Source organism: Chrysochloris asiatica, unplaced genomic scaffold (genome assembly GCF_000296735.1).
Source record: "Chrysochloris asiatica unplaced genomic scaffold, ChrAsi1.0 scaffold00126, whole genome shotgun sequence".
Lineage (NCBI taxonomy): Eukaryota > Metazoa > Chordata > Mammalia > Afrosoricida > Chrysochloridae > Chrysochloris > Chrysochloris asiatica.
In genome coordinates, this window is record NW_006408644.1 from 6,505,360 (window position 1) to 6,523,003 (window position 17,644).

At 38.5% G+C, this 17,644-nt stretch overlaps 1 protein-coding gene and 1 pseudogene across 3 annotated transcripts in view; one reads left to right on the plus strand and one right to left on the minus strand.

The window, feature by feature from the left end:
- Positions 1 to 17,644, minus strand: part of PCDH19 (protocadherin 19) — a 300,159-nt gene that overhangs the window by 185,883 nt on the left and 96,632 nt on the right. The window lies entirely within an intron of this gene.
- Positions 10,360 to 11,393, plus strand: LOC102834475 (annotated as a pseudogene).

The following is a 17,644-nucleotide window of genomic DNA, read 5'->3' on the forward strand; positions in this document are numbered from 1 at the left end:
ATCACTAGCCATTAGAGAGATGCAAATCAAAACAACAATGAGATATCATCTCACACCAGCAATAATAGCAAAGATCAAAAACGTAGAGGGCAATAAATGATGGCGGTGATGTGGAGAGACTGGGACACTCCCGCATTGCTAATGGGACTGCAAAATGGTCCAACCTCTCTGGAAAGCAAAATGGCACTTCCTAAGAAGGTTGAAAATAGAAATACCATTCGATCCAGCAATTCCTCTACTTGGTATTTACCCACAAGAAAAACAAGCCACAACATGGGAAGATATATGCACACCAATGTTCATAGCTTCACTATTTACAACAGCAAAAAGATGGAGACAGCCAAAGTGCCCAACAACTGAAGAATGGATAAACAAGCTGTGGTACATACATACAATCGAATATTATGCTACCTTTAAAAATAACAAGGAAACTACATGCCACTTCCTAACATGGATTAAACTTGAGGACATTATTTTGAGTGAAATTAGTCAGTCACAAAAGGAAAAATACTGCATAGGACCACGACTGTGAAAGACTAAGAAAAAGAACCCATACTAATCCACTAAAATGGATTCTTAGCTGGTTGCTAGGACATAGGGGTAAGGTTAGGGGCGGGAGGGGAAGATGGAGCACAGGGCGGGGAATAACACACAGGATAGTTTGGGTGTTGGGGAGGGGGACAATATACAAGTAGGGAGAGGGGAATGGAAGAACAAAGCAGATGGGAGAACAATTAGACAGGCATTAATGGGTTAAATGGGATAGAGGTAAAAAATGTTGTAGGCACAGCCTTAGAACAACAGAGATTGAGACATGGTTGGAATGGGGAAAAGGGGGGAAAATGTTAAGATGCTTGGCTGTCTTTTGAACCTTGGTTTTACATGCAGTATATTATAAAACAGACACTGGAGGGGGAGAGAAAGCAATAGCCAGAAATATCTCCATAGAAAACTTGTAAGTCCATCTTCTGCCTATAACTGATTGGAACACCTAAAATGGGGCTACAGTGAGTCCAGCGAAGGAGGTTTCCTGAGGAGCCTCTGCATTACATAAGAGTATAGGTGGAAGCCTGAACCTCATCCAGACCTTAAGAGATGGGAAATTTTCCACTTGAAAGGACAAGCAGACCAGCCTGGAGCAGCTAGAAAACCAGAAGATACTTCTTGAAAGAAGGACCTACAGAAAAAATACAAAACAATAAGGGCAGTCCGACTGTTACCACAAGAACAAGCAAGTTGCTTGTCCAGGAGACATTAAGGCAAATGGTCAGGTCCTCTCAGTGCAAATCCTCTTCCAAGACTAAGAAGCAATGGAAATACACTCTCTGATTGGTGACCACACATGTCACACATAAGGGGAAGTGACCGAAAAACATCAATGAAGCGGCGAGCTAAGCCCTGCGTCATTCAGCAGACTTCTGTGAACCTGGGTGGAGACCTGGTCAGCCAGCAGTGAGGCAAGACTTGGGGACTCATGGGCTCAGAGTCAATGACACAGCCACAGAGGACTAGAGCGGAGAGTGAAGTGGCGAGCTGATAAGAACAGGGTGAACAGATGCAAGAACACCCACACTTGCAGATGATACCCACTTGACCTGGCTTCAATGACTGGATAAACAGAGCTCAACCCTAAGAAGAAAGAAGAGGAAAAAAGAGTCATCTGATACAATTTGATAAACTTGACCTACACCTATAAATGCAGTAGCTCAAAGGAGGAAACAAATCCCTGCTGCAGGAATTATTCCTACCTCCTCCACACAATGAAGAGATAGGGATGGGTAACTTGAACATTGGCTACCCAAAATAAGGGGAGGAACACAAAGATAAGAAGTGATTGGCTTACAAGCTTTCAAGAGAGAACCTAGATCCACAGGGCGGAGAGGATGGTAAAGTCTCCAGTGAGTAGTATCCAACCTGTCTAGGAAGGGCTGATGAAAAGAAATGCAGATGGCTCTCTTGTGATGCAGTAGTGAATAATTGTTAACAGGACTGATTGTGAGGATTGGAAACGTAAAGGTGGACATTTTATAGCAAGGAGGAGAGTGATTAACCTTTCAGTCTAGGAGTGGAGGGCCCTGGGACCATCAATGAAGAAAAGCCGAGAGCGGGACCCTACCCAGAGAAGCAGTGAGGCCTGAAATGGAGACAGAGAAGATGACGTGAAGAGATGGAATGGCTGGGGACTTCTGATCCAGAGAGGGAAAGGGACTGTGTGCTGAAGACTGTGTATGTGTGTGTCGGGGGGGGGGGTCTAGGATATACCCTTTGGTTGGTTGATGATGCATGGACAGGATGGTAACTATGGCAATGAAACAATGTATGATAGAATGAATGTAAAACTAATGTTCTCCCATGTAAACTATCACACAATAAAAAAAAATTTTCTGAACATTAATGGCATCTATACACATGGCTCTCACTTGATGGAATACACAGGAATCAAACTGCCTACATCTGTGGGAAGAGTTGATAAAGAAGTTCAATATCATCAGTCAAAACAAGACGTAGGACTAAATGTAGAACAGACCATCAATTGCTCATATGCAAGTTCAGGCTGAAGCTGAAGAAAACATAAACAAGTCCATGAAAGCCAAAATATGACCTTGAATATATCCCATCTGAATTTAGAGACCATCTTATGAACAGATTTGATGCATTAAACACTAATGAATAAAGACCAGAGGAATTGAGGAATAACATCAAGAACACCATTCATTAAGAAAAAGCTCATTTAAAAGCCAGAAAAGACCAAAATGGATGTCAGAAGAGATTCTGAAATTTGTTGTTGAGCTAAAGCAACTGGAAGAAAAGAGGAAGTAAAAGAGCTGAACAGAACATTTCAAAGGGTACCTTTACCAGACTATTTTAATAAACTGTGCAAATTCCTTGAGTTAGAAAACCAAAAGGGAAGAAGAAGACACTCAGCATTTCTCAAGTTGAACAAATGAAGAAAAAAAATTCAAGCTCAGGTTGTAATAATGAAGAATTCCATGGACACAATATTTAATTAAACAGGAAGCATCAAAAGAAGACAGACAGAATACAGATGCTGTACCAAAAACATGATAGAACAAGGTCAATATTCTACCATTTCAAGAGACAGCATATGATCAAGAAACAATCGTACTGAAGAAAGAAGTCCAAGCTGCACTTAAGGTATTGGTGAAAAACAAGGCTCCAGGAATTGACAGAATACAAATGGAAATGTTTTAACAAACTGATGTAGGCTGGAGGCACTCATTTTTCTATGCCAAGGAATTTGAAAGACAGCTTCTTGCCCAATCTTTTACAAGAGTTCCATATTTGTACCCATTGCAAAGAAATGTGATCCAACAGAATTTAGAAACTATCAAACAATATCATTAATATCACATGCAAGTAAAATGTTGCCAAGGTAAATCAAAAATAGTTGCAGCAGTCCATCAACAGGAAGCTGCCAGAATTCAAGTCAGATTCAGAGGAAGATGTGGAACTCGGTATATCATTACTGATGTCAGGTGGATCATGACTGAAAGCAGAGAAAACCAGAAAGATGTTTGTTTTATTGACTACATGAAGGATTTCCATTATGTGGATCATAGTAAACTGTGGATAAATTTTCAAAGAACAGGAAACCCAGAACATTTAATTGGTCTCAAGAGAAACCTGTACAGGCTTGTAGTATATACCCTTTGGTTGGGTGATGATGCATGGAGGGGATTGTAACCATGGCAATGAAATGATATACGATAGGATGAATGTAAAACTAATGTTCTCCCATGTAAACTATCACATAATTCACAATAAAACATTAAAAAAAGAGAGAGAGAAACCTGTACATAAACCAGAAGACAGTTGTTAGAACAGAACAAGATGATATTAAATAACACAAAATCAGGAAAGGTACACATCAGAGTTGTATTATTTCACCATATTTATTCAATCTGTATTCTGAGCAAATAATCCAAGAAGCTTTATATGGAGAACGTGGAATCAGGATTGGAGGAAAACTAATTAGCAACTTGCTACAGTCAGAATGCTCCCTATAAGCCAGGATGGTGAGGCATCATCTCTCATACTTCACATGTGTTATCAGGAAGGGCTAGTCCTTGTAGAAGGACATCATGTTTGGTAAAGTGGAGGATCAGTGAAAAAAAAGACCCACAACAAGATGCACTGACACAATATGGCAGCAGCAATGGGCTCAAACATAATAATTGTGAGGATGGCACAGGACCATATAGTAAATCAGAACTGACTTGACAGCACCTAACAATGGCAAATAAAGACGGCACAATGCTTCTTTCTGGAAGAGAACAGAATTTAAGTACTTACTGATGAAGATCAAACACTACAGCCTTCAGGAGGAACTGCTGCTCAATGTAAAGAATGCAAAACTCCTCACAACTGGACTGATAAATAACATCATGATAAGCAGAGGAAAGACTGAAGTTGTCAAAGATTTCATTTTTCTTGAATCCACAATCAAAGTTCATGGTAGCAACAGTTAAGAAATCAAACAACAAATTTACTGCAAAAGACCTCTTTAAAGTGTTAAAGAGCAAAAATGCCATACTGTTTGCAATCACCTCATATGTAGTATGTGAAAGTTGGACAATGAATAAGGAAGTCCATAGAAGAATCAATGTATCTGAATTATGCTGTAGGAGAAGAATATTGAAAGTACCATGGAATGCCAGGAGAACATGCAAATCTGTCTTAGAAGAAGTATAGCAAGAATGCTCCTTAGAAGTGAGAATGGTGAGACTTCATTTCTCATACTTTGGACATGTTGTAAGGAAGGACCAGTCCCTGGAAAGGGACACTATGTTTGGTATAGTGAAGGATCAGTGAAAAAGATGCAGAACCCACAAAAAAGATGGATTGACACAGTGGCAGTAACAATGAGCTCAAACAGCAACAATTGTGAGAAAGGTGCTTGACCAAGCTGTTTGACCAATGGGCTCAAACATAGTAACAGTTGTGAGAACGGTGCTTGACCAACTTCCGTTGTGCATAGTGTCTCTATTTCGCTCTGTTTTATATAGGGTTGGTTTGATTCGGTACCAACTTGACAGCACCTATAACTTCTATGCCTGTTGCTGTTGTTGTTAAGTGCTGTTAAGTTGGTTCTGACTCATACCAACCCTGTATAGTGTTTCCAAGGCTATACATCTTTGCAGGAGCAAAACTCTCATCTTTCTCCTGTTGAACAGCTGGTTGACTTAAACTGCCAACCTTTTGTTTCTCAGTCCAGTGCTTATCTTAGTGATTATCCCTCTTCTATGCATATACAATCCTCATTCTAATATATGAGGAGGACTTCAAAAAGTTCATGGACAAATTCCAGTGTCTTTTAATAACGTTTGTCCATGAACTTTTTGAAGCCCCATTGTATCTCCTACACGGATCATCCCACACAGCTGAAGATTTTCTCAATACTTTGTATACAGACTATAAAATGTAAGTGTACACTGCCTTAGGTTCTACAATTATTTTTTGTGTCGTATGTCAGCTCATATCCCCAATTGAACTGAAAGTTCTCTTTGAGGCCTAAATGACATTTGGGTAATTGGATAGTGTAAAAGGAAGATAAAAGAATTCATGAATTTGAACTGTAGTGTTGACAAAGAACATTAAATATATAATGGACTGCCAAAAGGCAACTCAGTCTTAGAAGAGCCATAAACACAGTGTTCCTTATAATCAAGGATGTCAAAACTTTGTCATCCTTAATTTGAATATGTCATCAGGAAAAAACAATTGGTAGTCATGAGCTTTGGTAGAGTAAAAGGCCAGAAAAAGCTAGGGAAACTATCAATGAGATGGATTGACACAATACCCACAACAATGGACTCAAACATATTAATGATCATAAAAATGGCACAGGATGAGGCAACATTTCATACTGCTATGAGTAGGAAATGATTTCAAGGCAATAACAACATGTCATTTGTCACATTACTGGCCATGTAGTGAGTATTCATGTGATGCATCAATTAATGGCCACATAATAGATGGAAGAAGTTAAGAATGAAGCTAAGTGTGAAAAACAAGACTCTAGGATACAAGGATCAAGGCATAGTCTGAGTGGGTGAAACAGGGGAAACAATGTTAAGATCTTGACTGTCTAATGGGTATTGGTTTCCTTTGTGTGGGAATGAAAGGAATAGCAGAAAACATGATTACAGAAAGCTTGTAAGCCCATATTCAGCTTATAACTGCACAGTGAAATAGACTTCTAGCAGAGTCTTTGTAGTGTATAGAATCTAAGGTGAAATCCTAAGCCCCACCCATAACCTTCTGAGGTGAGACATTCCCACTTGAAAGAACATGCATACCATCCCAGAGAAGCTAAAGGAACAGAAGATACTTTTTGAAAGTAAGACCAGCAGGAAAAATCAAAAACAAAAATGGCAGTCTGATTGGCTACTACAAGAAACTTGTTTGCTGGGGAGCCATCAGGCAAGCAATCAAGTCCCTTCAAGAAAAACGCCTCTCCAGGACTGTAACTCAAAGGGAACACACGACCAAGAATGTAAGCTTGCTGGTGACTGTGTCTTTCTACTTGTGAGTGGAAATGGGGGAAAGACAGCAATGAAGCTGTTGGCTGAGTTTGACCACGTTCCATAGACTCTGTCGACCTGGAGATGAGAAATAGAAGAGGAAGAACTCATTGGTCTGAAGTGTAATGAGACTTGGGGACTCCTGTGCCCATGGACAACAACCTAGCCACGGAGGGCTAGAGCTGAGAATGAAACATTCAGCTGATATGAAAGAAGGGGAGACGCACAAGAATACCCAAACTTGCAAATAGTACCCATTCAACCTAACTTCATTGGTTTGATGATCAGAACTCAACTAGAGGAAGATAAAGAAATTTGATAAAGGAAACAAGTATAAATTGCTACAATTTGATGAACTTGACTTTTACTTATGGATGTAGTAGTTCAAAAATCAAAATGAGAGGGAAGGAGTTTTCACATCACGATCAAACCTATCCCTTTGTGTTCAGGGTTGATGGGGCGGGCAACTTAATCATTGGCTACCTAAAATGGGGGGCTATACAGGCACAAAGTGGTTGACTTACAAGTTTTCAAGATTGAGTTAAGTTTCTGAGAATGAGGGTGAAGGTACAATCCCTACTGAACAGTTTTCCTCTTGTCTAGGCAGGTCTGGTGAAAGAAGATGGGAATAGGATTCATTGATTCAATAGTAAGTAATTGTTATCATACCTAATTATGATTGCCACAACTGTAAAAGTAGAAGATGTGTAACAAATATGGGGGAATAGTCAACCTTACATTTCAGGAACATAGAACCATAGGGCCATCAGGAGAGAAGAGCATGAGCTGAACATGGGACCTTAACCAGTGAAGGGGCAACACCAGATATGGAGGCAGAGGTTATGGCACGGAGAGATAGAGCAGCTGAGGACTCTAGACTCATGGAAAGAGAAAGGCTATGTGCTGGCAGCCAGGAGATTGGCTTACAGAACTTGTCCCTTGATGGTTAAATGATTATATATCCCTGTGAGGTATTGAGGTTTTTTGTTTTGTTTTGTTTTTTGTCTTTTTTTGTATATCAAGGGGGGAAATAAAGAGAGGGGGATTTTCTTGATAAAATAAATAATCTATGAGGGTTTGGGGGGAGGAAATTATACATATTTTAGAGATTAAACACATTTTGACATGGGTGACAGGGCAGGCAATATACAACCAGAGGAAGGTTGGCAGTTGAAAGAGGGGTTGGTGGAAGACACAGAGAGGAATGTAATAGTTAAAGTTAATAGAGATAAATGTTGTTAACTGTTGGTGCATAGAGGGGATTGAAACCATATAATGAAGCAAAGTATATGATTTGTTGAATGTAAAATTGTTGATCTGCCTTGTAAACCCTCACTAATTCACAATAAAATGTTACCAAAAAAAAAAAAAAAAAATGAAGCTAAGTGTCACAAAGTGTATGATCAATTCTGTTTTGCCAGGCTAGTCTTATTTCTTCAGCATACATCCATTCTGAAAACTATCTTCTGTAATTACAATGTTTTCTGTGCTCACTCTCAACTGTTCTTGTTATTGTTAGCTGCAATCAAGTTGACCCCTGACTCACGGCAACCTCATACATTATTGGATCAGATCACTGTAATCCATAGAGTTTTCAATCTGCTGATTTTTTTTGGAAGTAGATTGCCAGCATTTTCTTACTAATCTTTGTCTGGATGCTCCAATGAAATCTGTTTAGTATTACAGCAACAAACAAACCACTATTGACAGACACAGTCTATGATTGCAGTGCATTGGCCGAGGTCTTCTACATGGAAGATGAGAATTATACCCCTGAAACACCACTGTTCTCATCACTCTCAACTACCACAAAATAATCTATCTATCTATCTATATAATCCAGGAATAAAATAGCATAGTTAGGTACTTTCTCCAATTTAAATCCATCAGTCCAGCCACATCTCTCAGAACAGCAGTGGTGACACATGATAACAAATCCAAGCCAGGATAGATAACATTTCTATGAGAAGATAAGGTGTCATTAGATTATAGATCTCTAAGTCACATCTTGACAATATGATAGCTGCTTTTCTATATGTAGACTCTAGTACTCTGTTGGCTTTCAAGGTTATCAACAAGAAACCACACCATGTGGTTAATATCCTTTCGTTACAACTCCTGAAGCTTCCTTGAGGCCATTAATAGCACCAGACTACCTACATGTGGCAAAGATGTCTAGGGAAAGCACTTTTTTTCTGTCCTCATCTTTGACTGGGACAGTGTTGTGCCTTTAGAAGAACAATGCAGTTGCAAAGTTCACAACTAAAGGCTTCCTTGAGAAACTTAGTAATTATCAGCCAGAAATTGAACAATTGAGAGGCAGAAACCTGCTGAAAGGTCAATTCTTTCAAAATAAGGTCCTTGGACTTTTTTCTAAGTCCTCTGTAGATTTTAGGGCACTTTAAAACAGTAACTGCTTATAAAAAGTTCTTGGGAAATACAATACCAGAAACAGACAATATACTGAAAGGGCAAAGGAGTAGACTTGAAGATATAGAAGCCAGAACTAGAGAGCTGGAAGAAAAATCTCTCAATACTACTAAGATAGAAGAATAAACAGAAAAAAAAATCGGAAGAAGGTCTAAGATTCATGTTGGACAACATGAAGAGGGATAACTTAAGAATTTCAGTATTCCAGAGCAGGAAAAATCACACACGTCCACAGAGGAGACAGTTAAAGAACTTCTGGAAGAAAATTTCTCTAACATCCTGAAAAGCAAAAAGATAAACATTCACGAAACTCAACAAACACCAGGAAGGATAGACCACAAAGGAAAATCACCAAGACATGTCATAATCAAGCTTTCCAAACTCAAAGATATGGAGACAATCCTGAAAGCAGCTAGGGAAAACAGAAGTGTTACATACAAAGGCAAGCAAGTCAGACTAAGCTCGGATGTCTCAGGAGAAACATTGCAGGCAAGAAGGCAATAGGGAGACATATATAAAACACTGAAAGAAAAAAACTGCCAACCAAGAACCTTTTATCCTGCAAAGCTATCAATCAAATGCAATGGTGTAATCAAAACATTCCAGGACAAACAGAAGCTAAGGGATTTTGCCAAAGCCAACCCTATACTACAAAACATCCTAAAGTGAGTTCTATGGACTGAGAACCAAAAAGAACAGACAACAACCAGAGACTGACATATGTGGCAACAACTCCTGGAACTCAATTGACAAATGGAAAAGCCAAGAACAGAACAAATTCGGAGGATCTGGAAGGTCAGACTATGATCAAAACAACTACAATGTGAAAGAAGGTAAACACATAGGAACAGAGACCCATATACTGAGAAGGGCAGATAAAATACAGGATAAAATAGACTACACTAAGTGGAGGGAAAAGCTAATGGAATATAAAATAACCTCAAAGAAAATTAACATTTCACAACACGCTAATAAAATAAAAATCCAAGAAGAACATGGAAACATTAAAACTATGAGAAAACTCACAAGAAATAACACAAAAACCATGAACTCAGCACAGGAAAACACACAGAAGAAATAAAGCAGCAGTACCACAAAAAAATAAACATAATAGCAGAAATTAATCCATACCTATAGAAAATTACACTGAATGTAAATGGATTAAATTCACCAGTTAAGAGATGGAGAGTGGCAGGATGGATCAGAAAAATGATCCTTCAATATGCTGTTTGCAACAGATCCATCTTACATACAGAGACAAAAACAGATTAAATTTCAAAGGCTTGGGCTAGGCTGTGGTGGGGGCAGTCAGGAGCCCTTGCCCAAGCCGCAGGCTGCATGGCAGGTCAAGGCAAATGATGGAGCTGGATCCCGAAGCTAGAACATGGATGCGGCACAGAGCTACCGGTGGGAGCTGGGCCACAGGCTGCAGGGGCTAGAGGAGGCGTGGAGGCAGATCAAAGAAAGTGCATCACAGACAAGGGATGTCCTCAGACAGCATTTTGGTGATTTAAAGGGAACCCTTGAGAAGCTCCTAGATGAATGATTGATGACCCTTTTGCAAGAAGTGGATGTCATTGAACAGGAAACTATTAAACCACTAAATGACTGTCAGAAGATCATAGAGCAGAGGACTTAGTCCAAAAAAGTGAGATCGCAATTCTTGGGAGTGTAGGAGAACAGAATGAGAAGTTGTAGAACATTACAAAAAGGGCCTCTAACATTCGGTTGGACAGCTTACCAGAAGTGCCTTTACTAGTTGATGTACCTTGTTTATCTGCTCAGTTGGATGACTCAGTTCTTAACACAGTGAAAGACCACATTTTTAACCATGGGACGGTAGCATCTCGCCCACCAGTACAAATTGAAGAACTCATAAAGAAATCTGGAGGCATCATAGTATGTTGGTGTACGGTTGATGGTGACTTACAGCCCAATATAACAGACTCCAGCTCCATAAAAGTTCTTCAAATCACTTTAAGGATGTATATGTAGGCTCTGAAACTCAATTCATAGTATTGCGCATAGATCCAAATGTTGATTATCAGTTCAGAGTCTGTGCCCGAGGAGATGGCCAGCAGGAGTGGAGTCCCTGGAGTGTCTCTCAGATAGGTCATTCCACATTGGTGCCTCACGAATGGACAGCTGGCTTTAAGGGGTACAGTTTGAGCAGTCGAAGAAATATAGCATTACTGAATGATTCTGACTCATCAGGTCTTCTCTACTCAAGCACTCCAACCAATTTCTGTGGGCAGACACTAACATTCAGAGCTGAAACTGTGGGAAAGACAGACAGAAGAGACAGCATAGGAGTGTGTGCAGAAAAATAGAATGACTGATTCTCTGCAGTGAGATCAAGCAGTGTGCATCAGTACAAATGGTGCAGTTTTTGTAAAGGGAAAAGAAATGACTAATTAATTATCTGCAGAACTATTAGCTCAAATAATAGAGAAGTGGTTTTTGATTGGCTGCTTGATCAATCATGTGGTTCTCTTTTACTTTGGATGCTCATTTTTCTATCCTGGTTGGAAAGTGTTACTATTTTACATTTTTGGATGACTGACTTTGGTGTGCAGGTTTTTTAATGATGCTGTCCTCAACCTCGTTAAATTCTAGTTGATGGAAAGAGTTGGATTCATCTCTCAGATAGGCAATTGGAAATGGAAAGTGCTTACTAGATTCATTTTTTGAATATTTTAGCAATAATTGAATTTTGTGGACAAAACCATTACATAGTCCATTTTACTTGTAACATAGTGTTCATTAAAATATCACAATAAAAATCAAACTGGTCTTACCAATATTAATAGATACAAAAAGGTGTTTATGTTTTGTTTTTTAAAGTTAGTTACTAGAACAGAGAAGTTTAATGTAATTATATTTTGCTAAATCTTCATCAATAAAAGATCACATAAAAGTAGTATAAAACAGCAAGAATAGACTAGTTAGAAGACAGAGTTCTACAACATATGCTCACTCATATGTATTCTACATGAGAGTGTTAAATATGCCATCCATATTCAGATAAAATAGTGCTGACTTTACCTCATGTTCAATAATCTTTTTAAGAACCAGAAGCTTTGTAATTTTTAATATTTTTAATGCAAATGTGTATATAGTCACAATATTTTCTTTTCTTCTTTCTTGATCATTCAATTCAAGATAGATTAGAGAATTTTTACAGGGTGAAACTACTTTTAGAAGTAATTTTGTCATGTGCTCAGCAGTATTAGCAGTTTCACAAGTATATGATACACACATGTGGACATCTAGCCTCAGTTATATGCATGTACTTGGCCCTCCATATCCTTGGGTTCAACATTGGTGGTGTCAACTAACTTCAGATTGAAAATATTAAGGGAAAAAGAAATTCCAGAAAGGAAAACTTGAATTTGCTGCACACCAAGCCCTATGCCGAATCCACGGGAATGCAGTGGTGTGCAGCCTTCCTCTGCTGTAGTCTTCTGCCACTTCACAGATCTTTAGACTCTCTCCAGTACTCCTTGTTTGAGTGAGCATTGTTTACTTCACAGCTCAAATGCTACTTGTACTGTGTGCACCCTTTGTTTCTGTGAAAAAATGGTTCATAAATAGCAACTGCAAGGTAGTAAAGCATCTTCCTCCCCTGGAGTGCTTGGTGGTGGGTTTGCACTGCTGACCTTTTAGTTTTCAGACAAGAGTTTCACCATGGCACCATCAGTGGCCCTCTTCACTATGACACTGCAAGGAATAAGTGTGCAGAGTTAACAAACCAAAATTCTCATGTAGAGGCGGACCTTGATGGAGGCTCGGGTGGAGGTGCAGTGAAGTTTGCCGTCAGCGATAACACAGAATACCAGGCAAAGCAGATCCAGGGCAGAGCTCCAAAACTCGGAACCACAGAGATAGGAATAATTTGAAGGTTTGAAGGCTTATAGCTTGTGGAATTTGGAGCTGCAGTGAAAAACCACATACTTTTGAATCTACCAGGACCTGTTTGGAGGCCTCAGCCAACATCCTGGGGGAGATCAAGTGGCAAGACGAAACAGGGGGAGCAGAAACACCACGAAAAAATGCTGCGGGAAACTTGGGACAAAGGTAGACAATATACTTTGTCAGTTTTCCTTTGTTCTGATTTTCTTTTTTTTTTTTTTGGCTCACCCACTGTTTGCCACGTCCATTCTGGTGAATAGAGGGAGAGCCTGAGCCATGTGACCACCCCTCACCCTCACCGCTGGTGGGTTCTTCTGCCACACAGGCGCACAGATACTCAGCCCGAGTGGAGGCCCTGAACTTTTATGATCTGTTTCTTTTTTGTTCTCTTTTTTATCACGGGAAAGAGAAGGAGAAGGATGAAGGGAGGGAAAGAGAGTTTAAAGGCAAAACAGGCCAAAGGCTGAATTGGAGCGTGAGGTATACCATAACAACCAACACTGGCAACTTGGAATCTCTTGGGCAGTTTTGAATGCAAGAACTTGAAAAGAGGATATTAAAGTCATATTCATATTAAGCTACAGATTTTTTTTCCTTCTTTTTCTTCTCTCCCTCCTCTCACTTTTCTGTGACTAGAGACTGCAGTATTCAGTCTTGTTTTTGTTGGTGCTGCTTTTTAGTCTTTTCTTTCTTTCTTTCTCTCATATTTTTCCCCACTGGTGTTGTTTTGCTGTTATATGCCCCCCCTTCTGCATTTGGAGGACTTTCTGTATCCTTATATTACACAAGAAGAGTCAGCAACTGCTGCCATATAGCCAAGCTACAATCACATTCGATAAAACACCAAAACCCAGGCAAGAACCAATACCAATTGTCATATACCAGGGAAACGGAAAACTCCTGTAAAAGTTACTCTGAGTTAAGCAATAAAAAGAGTGAAAAGGGAAGCCTACATCCTGATCACATCTTTCTGGAAGCAATCTGAAAGAATAAAAAATTACCAAAACACATACTCAATTAAGTATTAAGGCCACAGATAAACATTAAACATGTCCAAGAAGCAAAAGCAGATGATCATATCAGCACATGTCCAGAAAAAAGATAAAATGTCTGAGACAAATGACCTAGTAGCAGACCTGAAATCCATTCTGGAAAGAGGGCAGGCCTTGGAAATGCCTGAGAAAGAATTCAGAAAAATGATTATAAAATGTTTCAAAACACTTTACAATGGAGTTGAGAAAAATAAGGAAAAAGTCAGTAAAGTTCTACAGGAATAAGCAAATAAGATAGATACAGCATTGGAAACAATTCAAAACCTACAGAAAGAGGTCGAAACGGTCAATAGCAAAATAACAGCATTATAGAGCACTCTGAAAGGGCAGAGGAAAAGAATAGATGAGCTGGAAGGCAGAACCGGTGATCTGGAAGATAAATTACTCAATACCACTAAGATAGAAGAACAAACACACACAAAAAAAATTAAAAATTTTGAGGAAGGTCTAAGATTCATGTTGGACAACATGAAGAGGAATAACTTAAGAATTATCAGAATTTCAGAAGAAGAAGAATCACACAAGTCCACAGAGGAAATAGTTGAACAACTGCTGGAAGAAAGTTCCTCAAACATCCTGGAAAGTGAAAAGATAAACATTCAAGAAGCTCAACAAACTCCAGGAACGATAGATCCCAAAAGAAAATCACCAAGACATATCATAGTCAAGCTCTCCAAACTCAAAGATAAGGAGACACTTCTGAAAGCAGCCAGGGAAAACAGAAGTGTCACATACAAAGGCAAGTAAATCAGATTAACCTCAGATCTCTCAGCAGAAACCGTGGAAGCAAGAAAGCAATGGGGAGACATATATAAAACCCTGAAAGAAAAAAATTGCCAACCAAGTATCCTTTACCCATCAAAGCTATCAATCAAATATGATGGTGTAATCAAAACATTTCAGGATAAACAGAAGCTAAGGGATTTTGTCAAAGCTAACCCTGCACTACAAAACATCCTAACGGGAGTTCTGTGGACTGAGAACTAACTAGAGCAGACAACAACCAGAGATGGACATACATGGCAGCACCTCCCTGAAATAAGTCAAAAGAAAGAAGAGTTGTTAACAGAACAAAACTATAACAACAAACTCAAAGAGTCTGGGAGGTCAGTCTATGATCAAAACAAGTACAATGTAAAACAAGGTAAACATGTAGGAACAGAGATCCAGATAGTGAAAAGATTAGGTCGATTACAGGATAAAATAGACTGCACTAAATGGAGAGAAAAGTGAATGTACTATAAGGCAATCTCAAAGAAAATTAACACTTTGCAACATGCCAAAAGAATGAAAATCCAAGAAGAACATGAAAACATTAACACTATGAAGAAACTCACAACAAAGAACACAAAAATCATGAATTCAACAAAGGAAGACAAACAGAACAAAGTAACAGAAACACCACACACACAAAAAAAAATTGGCAGCAATTAATCAATACCTATCGTTAATTACACTGAATGTAAATGGATTAAATGCACCTGTTAAGAGATGGAGGGTGGCAGAATGGATAACAAAACAAGACCCTTCAATATGTTGTCTGCAAGAGACACATCTCATACACAGAGACAAAAACAGATTAAAAGTCAAAGGATGGAAAAAAAGGTACCAAGCTAATTGCAATAAAAAGCAAACAGGAGTGGCAGTACTAATCTCTGATAAAATAAACTTTAAGGCAAAAAACAGCCTAATAGAAAAAGATGGACACTACCTTATGATTAAAGGGACAATTGAACAAGATGAAATAACCATAATAAATATCTATGCTCCCAATGAAAGAGCTCCAAAATATATAAAACAAACTCTAATAGGTTTGAAGAAACAAATAGATGAATCTACAATAATAGTGGGTGATTTTAATATGCCACTTTTGAAAAGGGACAGAACAACCAGAAAGGAATTCAACAAAGGAATTTGACAAAGTTAACTAAACAGCACAATCAGCCAACTGGACCGCATAGATGTGTACAGGGCATTCACCCCAACAACTGCACAATACACATTCTTTTCTGGTGCACATGGAACATTCTCCAGAATAGACCATGTTTTAGGCCACAAAACAAATCTCCATACATTCACAAATATCAAAATACTGCAAAGCATCTTCTCAGACCACAATGCTATCAAATTAGAAATCAACAATAGGAAGACCAAGGAAATCAAGTCAAATACATGGAAACTGAATAACACTCTGCTGAAAAGCGACTGGGTAGTAGAAGAAATTAAACATGAATTCAAAAAGTTCCTAGAAATAAATGAGAACGAAAACACAACATACCAAAATCTTTGGGACACGGTGAAAGTGGTGCTGAAAGGACAACTTATTGCAATAAACACACACGTAAAAAGAAGAAAGAACCAAAATGAACACATTAACACAGCATCTACAATAATTAGAAACAGACCAACAGAGGGAACACACAGCCACCAAAAGAAAAGAAATAATAAAGATTAGAGCTGAAATAAATGAGATAGAAAACAGAAAAACTATAGAAACAATCAACAGGACCAGAAGCTGGTTCTTTGAAACAATTAACAAAATCGACAGACCTTTGGCAAACCTAACAAAAGAAAAGAGGGAGAAGACACAAATCACAAGCATTAGAAAGCACATGGGTGATGACACAATGGAACCAAAGAAATCAAAAGGATAATAACAGAAAACTATGAAGAGATATACACCAACAAATTTGAAAACTTAGAAGAGATGGATACATTTTTAGATAAACACGACCTACCTAAACTTACATACAGTGAAGTAGAATACCTGAACAGACCTGTAACAAAAGAAGAAAGTGATCTGGTCATCAAAAGACTCCCAACCAAAAAAAGTCCAGGCCCAGACGGCTTCACTGGTGAATTCTACCAAACATTCAGGGAAGAACTGTCACCAATTTTATTCACTTTATTCCAGAAGATAGAGGAGAATGGAAGACATCCTAATATATTTTATGAAGCAAGCATAACCCTCATACCAAAATCAGGGAAGGAAATCAATAAGAGAGAAAATTATAAGCCAATATCCCTCATGAACATAGACGCAAAAATTCTCAACAAAATCCTAGCCAACAGAATCCAGTAAAACATCAAAAAGATAATACATCATGATCAAGTGGGATTCATACCAGGGATGCAAGGATGGTTCAACATTAGAAAAACGAACAATGTTATCGACCATATAAATAAAAATAAAAAAAGAAAAGAACCATATGATCATATCAATTGATGCAAGAAAAGCATTTGAAAAAATCCAATATCCATTCCTGATAAAAACACTCAACAAAATAGGAATTGAAGGGAAATTCCTCACCATAATAAAGAGCATACATACAAAACCAACAGCCTACATTACTCTCAATGGAGAGAAACTGAAAGCCTTCCCTCTGTGAACAGAAAACAGACAAGGATGCCCTTTGTCACCATTCCTATTCAATATTGTACTGGAAGTCTTAGCAAGAGCTATAGGGCAACACAGGGAAATTAAAGGCATCCAAATTGCAAAAAGGAAGTAAAACTCTTGCTATTTGCAAACGATATGATCCTATACATAGAAAACTCTAAAGACTCAGTAAAAAATCTACTAGACCTCATTGGAAGATTCAGCAAAGTGGCAGAATATAAGATCAACATAAAAAAATCAATTGGGATTCCTCTATACCAAAAACGACAGGATTGAAAAGGACATTAGGAAAGCAATACCATTTA